This window comes from Thunnus albacares, chromosome 14 (assembly GCF_914725855.1).
Source record: "Thunnus albacares chromosome 14, fThuAlb1.1, whole genome shotgun sequence".
Lineage (NCBI taxonomy): Eukaryota > Metazoa > Chordata > Actinopteri > Scombriformes > Scombridae > Thunnus > Thunnus albacares.
Window position 1 is genome coordinate 3954678 of NC_058119.1, and position 14518 is coordinate 3969195.

General features: G+C 40.4%; 1 long non-coding RNA gene across 4 annotated transcripts in view; it reads left to right on the top strand.

The window, feature by feature from the left end:
* The window catches only part of LOC122997028, a 167485-nt gene that overhangs the window by 22650 nt on the left and 130317 nt on the right, over positions 1-14518 (top strand). Inside the window, exon 3 of one of the 4 annotated variants that reach the window (XR_006407136.1) lies at positions 1374-1541. The exons of the other annotated variants lie outside the window; for them this stretch is intronic. This is a non-coding gene — a long non-coding RNA (uncharacterized LOC122997028). The remainder of the gene's footprint in view (positions 1-1373; positions 1542-14518) is intronic. 4 annotated transcript variants of the gene reach the window in all.

Genomic DNA, 14518 nt, shown 5'->3' on the forward strand with positions numbered 1-14518 from the left:
GAGTTGCTTATTCCTCTCTTTCTCTCCATTACTGTATTCTTATTCTTCACGCTGGCTTTCTCTGCTCTCCCTTTTCTCCTCTCCTCTCCTCTCCTCTCCTCTCCTCTCCCTGACTGTTATCCAGCACTTTAGAGTAGATGTAATTGCTCAGACAGAGCAGGCGTTCAGAGCACTGTCGATGTAAATGCTGCTCCATGGCGGTGGCTGACTTAATGAACAGCAGGGCTCGCAGCCCTCTGGCAGCACTTAAACTTTAAAACATCTATTATTGAGGCGTGAGAAAAAAACAGAGTGGCCAGCGCTGACCCCTCTCTCATCCCTCTCTTTTTATATCTCTAGTCATGGGGGTGGAAGGGTTGGTGTTGTTGGAAGGTAAAGGTGCTGCATGTACAGTAGTGTTTTTTTAAACTTTAGTGTATCATTGTCAAATTAAGTTGTGATAACTTGGTTTGAATTGCAACAAATCCATCTACATCGAATCTACTTTTTGCCTCTATGTCGTCCTAATTTGGCTCTAACATTGAGCTTTCTGTTTTCCTTCCAGCCATCTTTGCTTTAACTTTAGTAAAGTCATTTTGAAAATAACTCTACTTCCACCACCCTCGAACCTGAACAACAAAACTGATGGCTTGCCATTGCTTTCTGAAATTACACATTAGTTTCTCATGATCTGCCACCTTAATGGTTGTGGTTTGATTAAGTTTTGGCACTGGTTGGTAAGGTAAGGTTAGTAAGGTTGAGGAACATTGTACTCATGATTAAAAGAAATCAGCGCTGACTGTTGGTAGAAGACAGACAACAAATCGTAGCATCTGGATGCTCTGAATGTCTAACTATATCCACATCAACCTCCTCCCTAAGAGGTTTATGACAATGTCATGCTACTTTCACCATTGCTTCGCCATTATTCGTACTGCAACAAAATGTTACTTGTCAGGAAAATGTAAAGAGTCGTTTGCATTGTTTGAACAAACTAGCAATGCTTCCATTTTTCTGGCAAAGACATTGTCAAAATGCAGTGTGGACGATCTGAACACCACCTATTGGTTTCTGATGCCAACACTGTATGAATGGCTGCTGTCACATTATTATGTATTTAAACTTAATGAGAAACACAAAGAGCAGAAGCAAGGTTTAGTTGGCTAAACCCAAATATAGCCTGATCTTTATGTAACCTGTTCTTTAGGAAACCCAATAAACCCAATAAATGACTGCATGTCATACTCAAAATGACTGTAACTTTAGGTGCACTTAAAGAAGCAGGTCCATGTGATGTTCTTGGTGAAAAGTTTATTGACTTGATACTATGAGGTTGAATCTGGATGGAGGTTAGAACGTGACACATGAATACATTTTTCTTCTTCTCTTGTCAGCTGCCACAACATTTGCCATCGCCACTTGATTCCCATCCATTCCCCAAGACTAGGTTTCTCTTTCCATCCCTGATGGCACTATGTCATGGTCCTCATGACCCACAGGAATCCCACAGGACCCATGAGACCAGCTGGATTCAGGATATGGGACATCAGCCACTAGTCAAGGTCTCCTGAATTGTAAATTTGATTTACAATTAATTTTTCTGAAGCTAGCACTAGAGAACTTTACACTTTCTGCCTCATGTACCATCAGAACCATCCTGGCTTCTAAATGTCGCCACAGTTTATCTTATTTGTTCATGCTCATTCTTCCAAAGTCTCAAAATGAATGAGTTAATGATGTTAAAATGCTACACATAGCACCCGCAAAAGGAAATATATTAATATAATAAGTGCAGTACCCACTTCAAACCATTGCCATTCTTTGGTTAGCTTGGATGTAAATACAATATCTAAGTGCAGATGAAGTCAGAGTTAGCTTAATGCTAACCTCTCTCTTTTCCTCTATCTCTTTTTCTCTGGGAATACAAATTTAAAAGGCCATTATACTCCATCACCTCCACCATGCACAGTGTCACTGCAATCACTGCAGTGTCAAGTGTCTTATTTCTGTATTAGAGGGGGAGAGATAAGTGTGAGTGTGTATGTGTGTGAGCAAACTTATGCTTAATGCGCTACTCGCTGTGTGTGTGTGTGTGTGTGTGAGTGAAAATATACTGTACGAGAGGTTAGCTGTGAGTGTGAGTGGGCCTTGCTCCGCTCTGGACGCACTTATCTCTCCTGCTGTGTAATGGATCCTACTGGATATTTGCATAAGGTATGGAGGTGATGTCATTTGGTCCTCAGAGATGCATTTCAATGATGGTTCACTGTTAGCAAAGTGGACATACTCACAACGAACTGCACCACTTCAGTTCCTTCTGTTCAAACTTTGATCAAACTTTTACCTGGAACTACAACTCTGATTGAAATTGTAACTGTAAATTTTTCAGTTTTATTACAATTTCAGTCTTATATTTGTGGAAATCATTCCTGCTTTGTTCCTAAGCAACATTGTCAGCAAGTCAATTGGTGATCTGGGAATTTAGTGTTATGACCTGGCTCCAGAGGCCTCAACAAAGATGAGACACACCGAGCTAAAGAGTTAACAAAAGATAATTTATTAAATCAAATTGAACAAATTAAAGACTTAACAGAGTACATAAGGCATGGGGTGTGAATATCAGTAGCATCAGTGTTGTGTGGTGTGCTGTAAGGTGCAAGAAAATAAAGCATAACAAAACTAAAGCAACATAACTAAATCAAAAAAGGTGTCTGTGGGGAAGAGGGGAGAGCTGGAGCAGCAGCCAAGTGCCAGAGAGTCAGCCAGAGACTGAGCTGTGCTGTAGCCCGGAGTTAAATAACCTGGGAACACCTGAGGGTGTTGTGCTGACGATCACCTGCAAAGAACAACCAAATGAACTGCACAGCAAACACGACAAACAAAAGATAACATCGCAGGGTCATCTTTTCAAACTAGCCTGTGTACCTTCCAAATTTTCCCATGCCAATTCACAATTGAACACCTGGCTAACGACTGGACTGGGACAAAGTGGAGCAGGCTCAACAACCTGACTCAGTTTCCCAGTGAGCTGGTACATACAGCACATCTTGACATATTTGGGCACATCATGCTTTAACCGAGGCCAAGAGAAATAGCACAGGACACGGTCATAAGTTTTCTTTATCCTCAAATGTCCACAACCATCATGCACAGTTTGCAACACCACATCACGCAAGTTGCTCGGCAACAACCTGAAAAATTACTTCACCAACAAAGTCGCCATCACAGGGCTCCCACTTCCTCACCAGCAAATCCTCCTGGACAGAGTAACCATGAGCAACGTCTCTTATTTTTTCAACCGGCAAAGCCTCATCCCACAAATCAGACAGAGATGAATCAAACCTCTGGCCCTTCACCCAATCCTCCCTTGAAACAGCTGGAGGAAGATCAGGCAGTGAAACCACATGTTCTGCAGACACCATACCTTTACTACACCCCGAAACAGGCGGGTCTGGATAAGACACATCGCAGCTGTGCGCGCACGTCACAGCACAGGCCGAGCAAACACCTGGATCAGGCGGGTCTGGAGCAGACATGTTAGGGCTCTTTGCATGCGTCACAGCGCAGGCTGGAAAAACCCCTGGATCACTCAAACCACTCTCATCTGGCTCCAAAGATGCTAGTGGCTAGGAGTATACTCTTCATACAGCAGTCATTCGATCAATTGTTTGGATAAAACTACTGATAAGTGCAGCTTTAAGTAAAGGTGAAAAAAAAATAAATCTTTGTATCTTTTGTGATATCATCTGGCATAGAAAAACATCCCTGCTTTTGATTGACCAAAATGCATTCTTCAGTTTTTTCAGTTTCATGACCAAAAGAAAATAACTTACAGAGGAACCCTACAAACCTAAAATGACCAACAATGAAAAGAGTTTAAAAAATAGCAGCAATTTAGAAAATATAAATCATGTAAGATACATAGAGGTCCACATTCCCCCTCTTTTCCTTTATGTGCAAGAGAAGGCTGGGTCAGATACCCCCCTCATGTTTCCTAAGACTTTGCGGTTTGCAGTGTCAGTGCTGAGGCTGTTCAAATGTCAAGCATGGTGTGGAGAGAAACTTTCATGAACATGTTAAATAGTTCAGTCCACACAAAGGTCACATCATATCAATTTAATTGCACTTATAGTATTTGGAGCTTACAAGATCTTCCCTGGCGGATGCTGAGCTTCCTCTCTGTGCCTCGACAACCCCCCCCCCCCCCTCTCTAATAGCCGTTGTCTTAATGCCAAAGTTGGGTATTTTTCAGGTTAAATTTGGGGTGTCAACGCTGGGCGGCAATATTAATCTCGCTTGCGACGTCGCTGCGGTGGTAATGAAGGATGCCCGGCGTTATTTGTATCCTTGTGTGTCGAGTGTTTTGTCAAAAGTAGGCGAGTTTTGCTTGCCTGGTAGATTTGTGTTCTCCCCTGGGAGCCGTGGCCCAGTAAGAGACAGCAGTTGCTCGACATAATTAGACCGGGAAGGTCCTTGTAAACTCATTAATATCTCGCCCAGGCTGAAATGGCTTGTGGTTCCTTGGCGAAGAACATGGACAGATTTTTGTGGAGAAAGGACGATATGGAGTAAAACTAAAAAAGATAAACAGTGGGTTTGAAGAAAACAAGTTGAGGTATTGGTCATGAAGGGCTAAAGGGTGTCTCAGTTCAATAATGAGCTGCAGAGATGGTTTGCAAGGTAATTTAACAGATGGCATTACACAGCCTTTAAAGAGGAACACTGCTCATTTGTAGTATTGGTTTCTTGTATTTATCTAACCTGATATAGTCCAGTCAGCAGTTGTGACCAAGAATACTGTTCCAAAAGTAAGTATTCAGTGAACACAGCACTTTGACAGACTGCCCACATTTGATTTTTGTTTGTTGTAGTATTAGTATGAATCTAAAGTATGGTATTTACAGTTAATCGAGAATGATTAATGCTTTGAAATCAATCTTTGTAGTTGGTCAAAATGGAGCTACCTGCATGTTTATGTTGTTGGGCTACAGTAAAATGTTTTCCATCCATACCTGTTGGCAGTGATGATCTGTAAATGTAACAAGTTCTTTGTGTGTGTGTGTGTGTGTGTGTGTGTGTGTGTGTGTGTGTGTGTGTGTGTGTCTTTGAGATATTCAGCATGATTTATTCTGGATTGCAGTTGTTAGGGCCCTTTTTAGGCATGGGTGGTTGCCTAGGGCACCGGGGATGACAAAGAAGAAGAAGTCTTTTGTAATTAATTCCAGGTGCAAATTGTACTTGCCATTCAATGAATGCATTACATTGTAAATAAAAAACACTGCTCACTCTGCACTGCGCCTGATGCAGGCAGACTGTGGAGGGTTTCTACTGGCCCATACTGTTAAATGAAACTTTTGGCTGTTGATTATTTTGTGACCCCACGGTTCATTTGCTTACAGCGCTGTGTAGGAATCACGTATGAAAAATACTTATGTTCCATGCAAACATCATGATATGATCCACACCGGCTAAGACTTTTAACTGGGATACTGTGTACAAGTGCATCCTCATCTAGTAGTCAGTAAGTCAGTAGGTTTAACAAAAGGATTACAATCTGTTATTAGAATGAATATGGATGATACAAGCATTTTGATAAATAGGCTATATATCCAGGAATGACAAAACACCCATTATGGTCTGTTAAAACACTGAATACACAGCACTGTAAAAGAGTGACCAGTAGAGCACAGTATACAGTAATTTGAGTTAATGATATGACAGCAGCAGCAGTGAGCGATACGGTCATTTTGCATCTATTTCACTGACATACTGTAGAAAATACTATGGACACTATACAAAATATCCTGAGAAACTAGCAGGTTGTATTGTCTTAATGCAGAGCTATGAAACATATCTAAACTGCTCCTCTATTTTTGATAAAATGTGTACTGTAAGTTCTATAATGAAAGAGAAATCAAAAATAGTAATACACTAAACACTGGATCATAAATCTTGGTCAGGACAACCTTACATGAAAGTCTCACACTGACAATATTTGCATTCCAGTATATACATGACAGAAACTGTGATGTGCAAGCATCAGATAGTCCTCCACAAATGATCAGTATCCTGATAATGTTAGAATCATACTGGGATATAAATAACCAGGTTTCTAATGTTCCATATCATATCCTGAACAAGACTCATGATGGGGACTAGTGTGCATGTAAAGGTACTAACTGAGTTGAATAGGTGAAACTGAATAAAGTTCAATTAACAGTAAAATAGTAAAATATTCTAAAACGATTCTGCCATTCAATATGAAAAATGAAAAGATCAATCCAGAAACTGGTGTCAGTGATGTAGAGGATGATGTTTTAGAGTCAGAGGACCACAGTGTTGATGAAGAGTTCCATATCCTGTTCTACATTTGATAAAAACTGAATGTGGTTCCCATTCACAACCCACAAGGGAAATCTGAAGATGGAGGTATTGAATGGTCACCATCACCACAACAAAGCTACAGCAGGCTGTCAGCTTCCAATGTAATATGTAGTCAAGGCCTTCAGGGTTTACCAGGGCACGAGCCCTTGATATGACATGACAAGCTCTCCATATCACAACCTTAGACAACATTACAGTTTGCACTAACATGTGTCAACCTGCCAATGTCCCAACCAGTGTTGGCAGATTGGTAGTCAGGTAAGCAAACGCTTGGCAAACTATTCACTGAACCGTAGGATCACTGAAACCAGAATCCAATCTGCTGGGCAAACTGGGAGACTTCAGCTAAGATGTAAAGCAGGAAATGAAAAGCAACACCACCACCATGTAAAATACGGAAAATACATCTTCAGAGAGCACATAGTTATTGTACAGTCTGTCCATCAACAGAGGAGTTGTTTAGTTTTAAAGAGCAGTTGGTACTGTCTTAGACACAGGTCAAATTCCTGAATAAGAGTGAACACAGTCATTAAAAAAACAATTGAATGTGAAGTGTTATGTTTGGAATTCAAGAGATTTTAAGTTGAAGTGTTGAAGGTCTAGACAAGAAAATTATTCATTGTTTTTTCGAAATCTGACTTTTTAAAGTGAATATACTGTTCTGGCTCAATTTGACTTCCATATAATGAACATATTTTTTTCTCTTAACACAATACAAGGTTTAGTAAAAAGCTTCTCACTTCAGTAGGATTTTCTGTTATAAGAGCAACTAAATAAATGCAGTCCATTTAGTAACTACTGCTACTCTCTCTGTAAGAAAGGTATATATTTACAACTTCACTAAACATTGTCATCTCAGTAGATACACACAACACTCCAGACTCCAATGTTTTTGTTGTATAATATGTTATATGAACACTGGCATTGTGTTAGAGCAACACATTCTCACTCCCAATTCGTCACATATGGAAGCTTGGTCAGGACCCTTTGGCGTCACTTTTTAATGCACGGGGTACCACTTTAGTGTCGTTTTTCAATGCGCGGTATCACGGTAGTTAAAAAATAATTATATTTTATGGTGTTACAATGCCGTGGTTAAGGTCTGGTTAGGTTTAGGCACAAAACCACTTGGTTAGAGTTAGGGAATGATCATGGTTTGAGTTAAAATAAAAAAAAAAATAAAAACAGTGGTTAAGGTGGTCTCGAACCGTGCTCTGTGCTGATTTCCAACTTTCTGCAACAACATTACAAGCCATCCACCAACCCCTCCACCTCCTAATAAGAAAGTCATCTTATATAGATATCATGTGAAGTATGTCACTTCAGAAATGTCGATATGATATGTATTGTTGAAATGTTAATATGCTCTGTATTACAGTTGTTGAAATGTACATATTCAACGTATCTGTGGTTTGCAGAAACATACAATGCCAACGTTTTATTCTGGCGACCAGGCTGATATTTGTCACCTTATTTAGACGTCATCGGTCTCATAGCGTCTATTTCAGACGTTGTGGGAGCTCAGCAGAAGTCTATCGGACTACCCTGCACATTAAAAAATGACGTTAAAAGGGTGCCCAGTACGTTAAAAAGGGGCACCCTGACCAAGCGTCGATATGTGACGAGTTGGGAGTCATAACGGGCTGGTTAGAGATAGTTACAACATTTACCTTAAACAATCAGTACATTATTCACTGTTAATGACTTGATTTTTCAGTGATGTTTTGTTGTTGTGTTCAAAACTGTTGATTGATCATGGAGCTGATATGATTTTGGGCATCAAAATCAGCAGTGTTAAATTAGTTTGGCTGTGATATATTCTGCTAGGAATACTTCATCTTAACAAATCATTTATTTTCATTTTCTTTGAAACAGCTGAAAACTTTGGCCACTGGGGAGAAAAAAAGTTCCCTTTTGCAGATGCAGGTTAATTTCAAGCCAGACACAGAAAAATCAAAAGATCCAGAATCTAAATTCTGAATAGAAGAAATTCCTCAAACAACCATGTTTGCTTTAGACAGTGATTCCCAAATTAACCATCGAGACCTACCACAGGCTCCCAGGATACATCTGAGGGCTTGCCAGATGATTAAAGGAATGAGCAAGAAAAACATACTTTTGTTACATAAAATGTTTGTTTTTTCTGACTTTTCTCATTATTCTTGCTTTTTTCTTGGGGACTACTGGATGCCTTTACCTACTCAGGCCTCTAAAAATGCTTCAAATGAAACTATCGGAAGGTTGAACGGCTTGCTTTAAAAACAGGCAATAGGTGTAAATATCTTTGTATTTATATTGTATTTAAAAGCAGAGATTTTAACAGAAGACCATCAAACCACCATAGCCAGCTAAATTTAATGTTAGAGCTCTGTATGATAGCTTGTGTCTGATATAGTTTCTCCACAAACAAATTACCTCTTTTAAACCCTTAAAATGACACCCGCTCCTTCTCCTGGAGTAGGTGGAATCTATCTAACATTAAAATATTTTTAATTTCAAAAGTTTAACCTGCTGGACACAAGATATCTCCTACTTCACTGTAAAGTCTATTCTCAGTGTTTGTGCACTGGAGGCTTCAAGTTTCCACATCACACTTGTACAAGCTGCATACTGGACCAAGATCGGCTCCAAACTAGTTGTAATGTCTCAAATCATGCTCGTATGTCATTCCTTAAACTCTGATTTAAGGAGAACTCGGTGAAACTTTCCACTTTCAGCAGATGAATGTGAAAACAGCCTTCTAGTGTCAAACTCTGCACATACATCATTCTGCACGGTGAAGCTCAAACATTCAACCGAAAGTAACAAGAAGAAAACCACATGTTTGTGTAGAGGGGGACTTAAAGTTAATAACTATGGAGTTATTTCAGCTGATACAATCAGTTCGGTGCATTCAATCAACGATCTTAGCTGTGCTTTCATTCACTCCTGTAACTCTAAAGAGCATTTATCAGTCCACAGATGGTAAACAGAGCTAGTTGCGAAATGCAGATGAACACATCATCACAAAAGAAGATAGTTCAGACAGTGAGCAAACAGAAAAAGCCTCATTTTAAATGAATAAATGAATATAAGCGGTGAGTGCACAGCAGCTTATCATTATCTGACCAATCAGAAACCAGTACAGATTAAAAGCCATTCCTCAATACCCAATCCTAGTAGACATTGCTTCATTTTTGTTGGATAACAAGCCAAAACGGTTGTGACCCATTGGCTTGGGAAATGCATACAGGTAATGTACTACACTGCCATTCCACAATGACTCAGTATTAGATTAAATGACATGTTATACTAGCGTTTGCTTGCATTGCATGGCTTCAGTCACTGGGATAGTAAACACTGTAATAGTCATAGAATAGTTTCAATATAAAGTGCATTGTGCAACCTTTCAGTGAAGGAAATAGTTATGATATCAAAGCACTGCGTGACACTTCTCATATGACCTAGATGCACGCAGGTTGCACAATTAACACATCTCACTATCACACTTTTACTATCTCTCCTGCACACACGCACATAGCGATCTGTGACATGACATACCCCTGCCACATGGCTTTGAAAGAATATTTCGGGGGTTTAAAATCAAACTACTGGTGCAGGCTGTCCGGGCAAGAGAGGGCAGCAGAGGAAAAGGCCAGTCCATAGATCGTCCCGGAATGCCCCGCCGTTCCTCTCCACACACAGTTAAGTCCCACGGGTACACCTACACACTTTGTGACCTCTCTGCTCAGTGGACATCATCAGGCAGATTAAAATCAGTTAATGCACTTGGGGCTAGTTGACTCTCACAGGCACACACACACACACACACACACACACACATATAACCATCAACCATTTCTCACTCCGCTTTTTAAAATTAATACCCATTGTTTTTGCTAAGCAGAGGATGTCCTGGAGGCTGCCTCACGGGTTTGCGTGTGTGTGTGTGTGGGGGGGGCATGCGAGTGTGTGTGTGTGTGTGTGTGTGTGTGCATGGGCTGCACATTAGAGTCAGTGAGGAGCAGGTTTCAGTGGATTACAACGGCCCCAAAGTGCTGTGCCCTTTCATTAACCTTGCCTCTTAGTCGTCTCATTTAATACAAAACAAATTTCTAATCTGCAGCCTGCTAAACAGTTCTGCAGCTTGCTCTGCGGCTGTGTGTGAGTGTGTGTGAGTGTGTGTGTGTGTGTTACTGTTACTCTTATTGCCTTGGGTTCCCTCTGCCTAGCCCCCTAATTACTCCCCGAAACAGGCGACCAGGCTCCTCCTATGTGTTATCATCATTTTAAATTTATTTTGATTGATTTGTGTCAGCTTTAACTATGCTTTGGGCCGAGGTCGATAAATAAAGATCAATACTTTAATGTTTTCCTCTGAACCTTTATTAAAAAATAGATTGGCTATAAAGAGGGCTGAATTATGAGGAGGAGTGCCTACTTCCAATGCATGTCAACTGGAATCTAATTGAACAACATTGAACTGGCGGAGATTAGTCCAGGGAATGTGAGCTGCAGGAGGCCCGCAGTGTTAGAGAGGCAGGAGAGAAGAGGAATGAGGAATTGATGCTGGGAGGCTGAATGAGAGAGAAAATAAAAGTTGGAGAGTTGTTTGGACCAGCTGAAAATAGTTGGTGATGTCGTTCTGCTTAGGTAAAGGTATATATATTTTAATTAAAAGACAGTGCGGTGTGAGCAGTGGTCATTAATCCACTGATTCATAATAAGAGACTTACTTCTGTGCTTGAAAACGGCAAGATCGCTCACATTTTCTATATATTTTTCTGCTGCACTTTGTAGGTCTGTAGTCGAGTTGTGTGTGTGTCTCTCTCTCTGTGTGCGTTCTCCAGCTGTGGCCTCTTTATGTCCAGCACTCAAGCACATAGGAATCAGAGTGTTGCCCACCCCCCCCCCCCCCCCCACCCCCGCCTACAGGCCTTGTCCTCAGCACCTTTTAAAAGGGACAGTTTGACCCAGGCCAGAGCTACGCTTTTGATGTGTGGCCATGTGTGCTATGTGTGGTCATGTCACCCACTCAATAAAAGAGAGCAGGCACAATTTCATTGTTGTTGACATGCAGTTTGAGGGGGGGTCACGACGGTTGATTAATTGGCTGAATGATCATGGATCTCACTCTTGGACAGTCGGTTGGATTTCTGGCAGGTCAGAAATTTTTTGGTCAGTTGTCCAACATGGCAGGTGTTAAAAGATGTTTATTAGTGCAGTATAGTGTGCTTGCTGAAATATTATTGGTGTAACCGCAAGCACATATTGTGGCTAAAACTGTAGTCTTGACTGAGACTTCTGTGAATTTTGCAGCAGAATAGATAAAGCATATTGTCTATGTCTGTCTGGCAGCGCTGGCTCCATATTTTTGGTTCATAGTAGAACTGCACAAAGCAATGCTGCCTCCATGTTTTTGTCATCATTAAGGATGCCGTTGTCTTGTTTGAGTAAACTTTATTGGAATTGTCACTGGACAAAACTGAGTGAGGGTTCTGTGTTTTTGTTCAGTGTGATGTCATGACTGGTCAATTGATCCATACAGTGTGAACATAAAAGTTGCCAATTGTGGCCGTGCAGAAAGGCTGAGCATAAAAGCAGGAAGTGTTTAGTGCCACCCACCAACCTTTAACTCCTGAAAATCATGGCAAGTATGGTAAGTAAGAACCAAGAAAGCCAATGATTAACTTGAGAAACTAAGGACTCAATCAGTAAACAGGAACTGAACTTAAAAAGTTCTTGTCTGTATTTATATTTTACCAGAAAACAGCCTTCATGGGGCTCTCACTGCCTAAGACCAGTGAAAAGAGTCCGAAATGAACTCCAGCTCCCAGTAGGCTTAGCAAGCTCGCACCTACGTGTGACGTCCAGCTGGCTCAAACTCTTGTCTCCCATTGGACAAGACCCACCGATAGCCCACAAAGGATCCTGTGACGTCACTGAGGATATAAAATTGAGAACCGAGCAGAAATCAATGCTTTTCCATGCCCGACAGGTAACCCGTAAAAATGGTGTGTAACAGGGAAAAAATACAATTTTTTATGAATTCACAGGTGCATAAAAATGAACAAAAATGAACTAAATGCAGGTGAGAAGCAGGTGAGAACAATGAAAAATGAAATGAAAATGATTTGCAGCATTTTTAACATCTAAATCAGCTCATATTATCAAGTCTAATCAGCTGCCAGGTTTTTTTTATTGTAAGTGAAGTGGAGCCTGTCAGTGAATAACTATGAAACTTCAGATTATGTTGCACTGTTATAAGGCATACAAGTGAGTAGTCATCATAACATTAGTATGCAATCATTGTTAAGTGTGTGTGTGTGAGAGAGAAAGCGCTGCGATATCTGCGACGGCGTATCTGTGTGTGTGTGCACCGGCATGTGTGAATGTCAGTGAATGTGCAGTCCTGCCCTTCTTGCAGAGAGAAAGATTATGATTGTGCAACAAGTGAAAATAAAGCACTTTAAAGTGAGTGACTGTGTAGCTTGTGTGTTTTAATCAGGGGTCGGGTCACCGGTCTTATGTTTACAGGTCCCTGCAGGTCTGGACTTGATATGGAGGTAACTGGAGGGTAAAGGTACTGAGCTTTGCAGGTGCAGGTTTGCAAAACTGGACCCCTGCTTGCTCAGTGACACCAAAGCAGGGAAAATTCTTTTAAGGGTAGTCCCAGTAGTCACTAGTTATCCATATTGCGCAATAAATGCATGAATATATTATGTAGTATCCAAAATGGAAAGAGTTAATTATTTGTGAAGGCCTGACTGACAAACCAGCATCTCTGAATCAAAAAAAAAACAAAAAACCTCAAATATTTAATAATATGCAGGAAAAGGCCCAACAGGGTAAAGTGTGAGGGCAGGGCAGGAGGCATGGTGAGGTTGGATTAAAATGCTCTTGCTGTTATTTGTGTCACTGCCATTGTCAGAGAAACAGAACACACTGTCCTCTGGAGCACCAACTCTTTCCAATCCACACTGTGATTAACCTTTTGTACAGGGCACAGATTATGGCCTAAATGTGGTGTGCTAACACACATACTGTGCACACACTTATGGACGCTACAGTTGTGCACAATGTGGTTTGGCTGGAGTGTTGTCTAGTCAGTGTTGTCAGGGAACACTTAAAGTGCATTGCATTAGGAGGGGAAAATAAAGCTATCATTAGCCTAGCTTTTTATTGTAATATCACATTATCAACATCCAATTCATTATCAACCTGCTGCTATGTATTCAACTCTACATTTTTGCCTTTTTGCAATTATCAGAGTTATTAGAATATGCTTGATATCATTGTGTACCATTTTATTTACAGTGTGTTTCCTTTATGCTGTTGTGTGTATATCTCAAAGAAGTTTTAAATTACTAATGGATTACATGACTATGCGTAATATGAAAAGGCTTATTCTTGGTGATGAACCTTCAGACAGTTATATCCAACTCTGCACTTCCCCTCAGCTCTACAAAATTCATTGTTTTGGTTTTACAGCCACAACTTCACTGTTTTGGTTCAGTCTTACAGCTCTCATCTACTTTCTTTTCAGTAGCAGCAGACTACTGTTTTCTACAAAAAAAAAGCTTTGATTAACCCATTGTACACTACCTTGCCAGCACCTACTAACAAAATTGACGACTAGGTGGTGAACATAGCGGAGCATTTAGCCGCTATTCCGGATATTTTCTCAGGAGCTGAAGACAAAAGCAGAGCTAAAAGAGTGAATATTGGACTTAAATTCATCACGTGGTCAGAAACACAAATCCATGAATGCTAATGTTGCTCCGTAACTGCTGGATGTGTAAATATGCAACTATTTGCTAACATGTTTGCCAGATAACCTTTATAAAGTTATAATCTGTCAATGTCATGTTGTACACAGCTTCCCTCAATTGGCCAAAAAAAATCACTTAAAGTAGCTTATATCAATATTTGTATTACATCTGTTCCAATCTGTTCCAACTGCTGAGATCTTGACATTTGGCAGCTTGTTATTAGTTATTATTGTCTTTTCATCTAATGCCTTATTTATTTCTTCATTGGTTCGTATTGTCTGTGCCGAATAAGATACTGGATGCCCCATATTTCTGTATGTGTGTGTGTGTAAGTATCTATCAAAAATGAGCCATCAGACAGGTTGTGAGGAAGAAATGTACCATGAATGTGTACTGAAATGCTG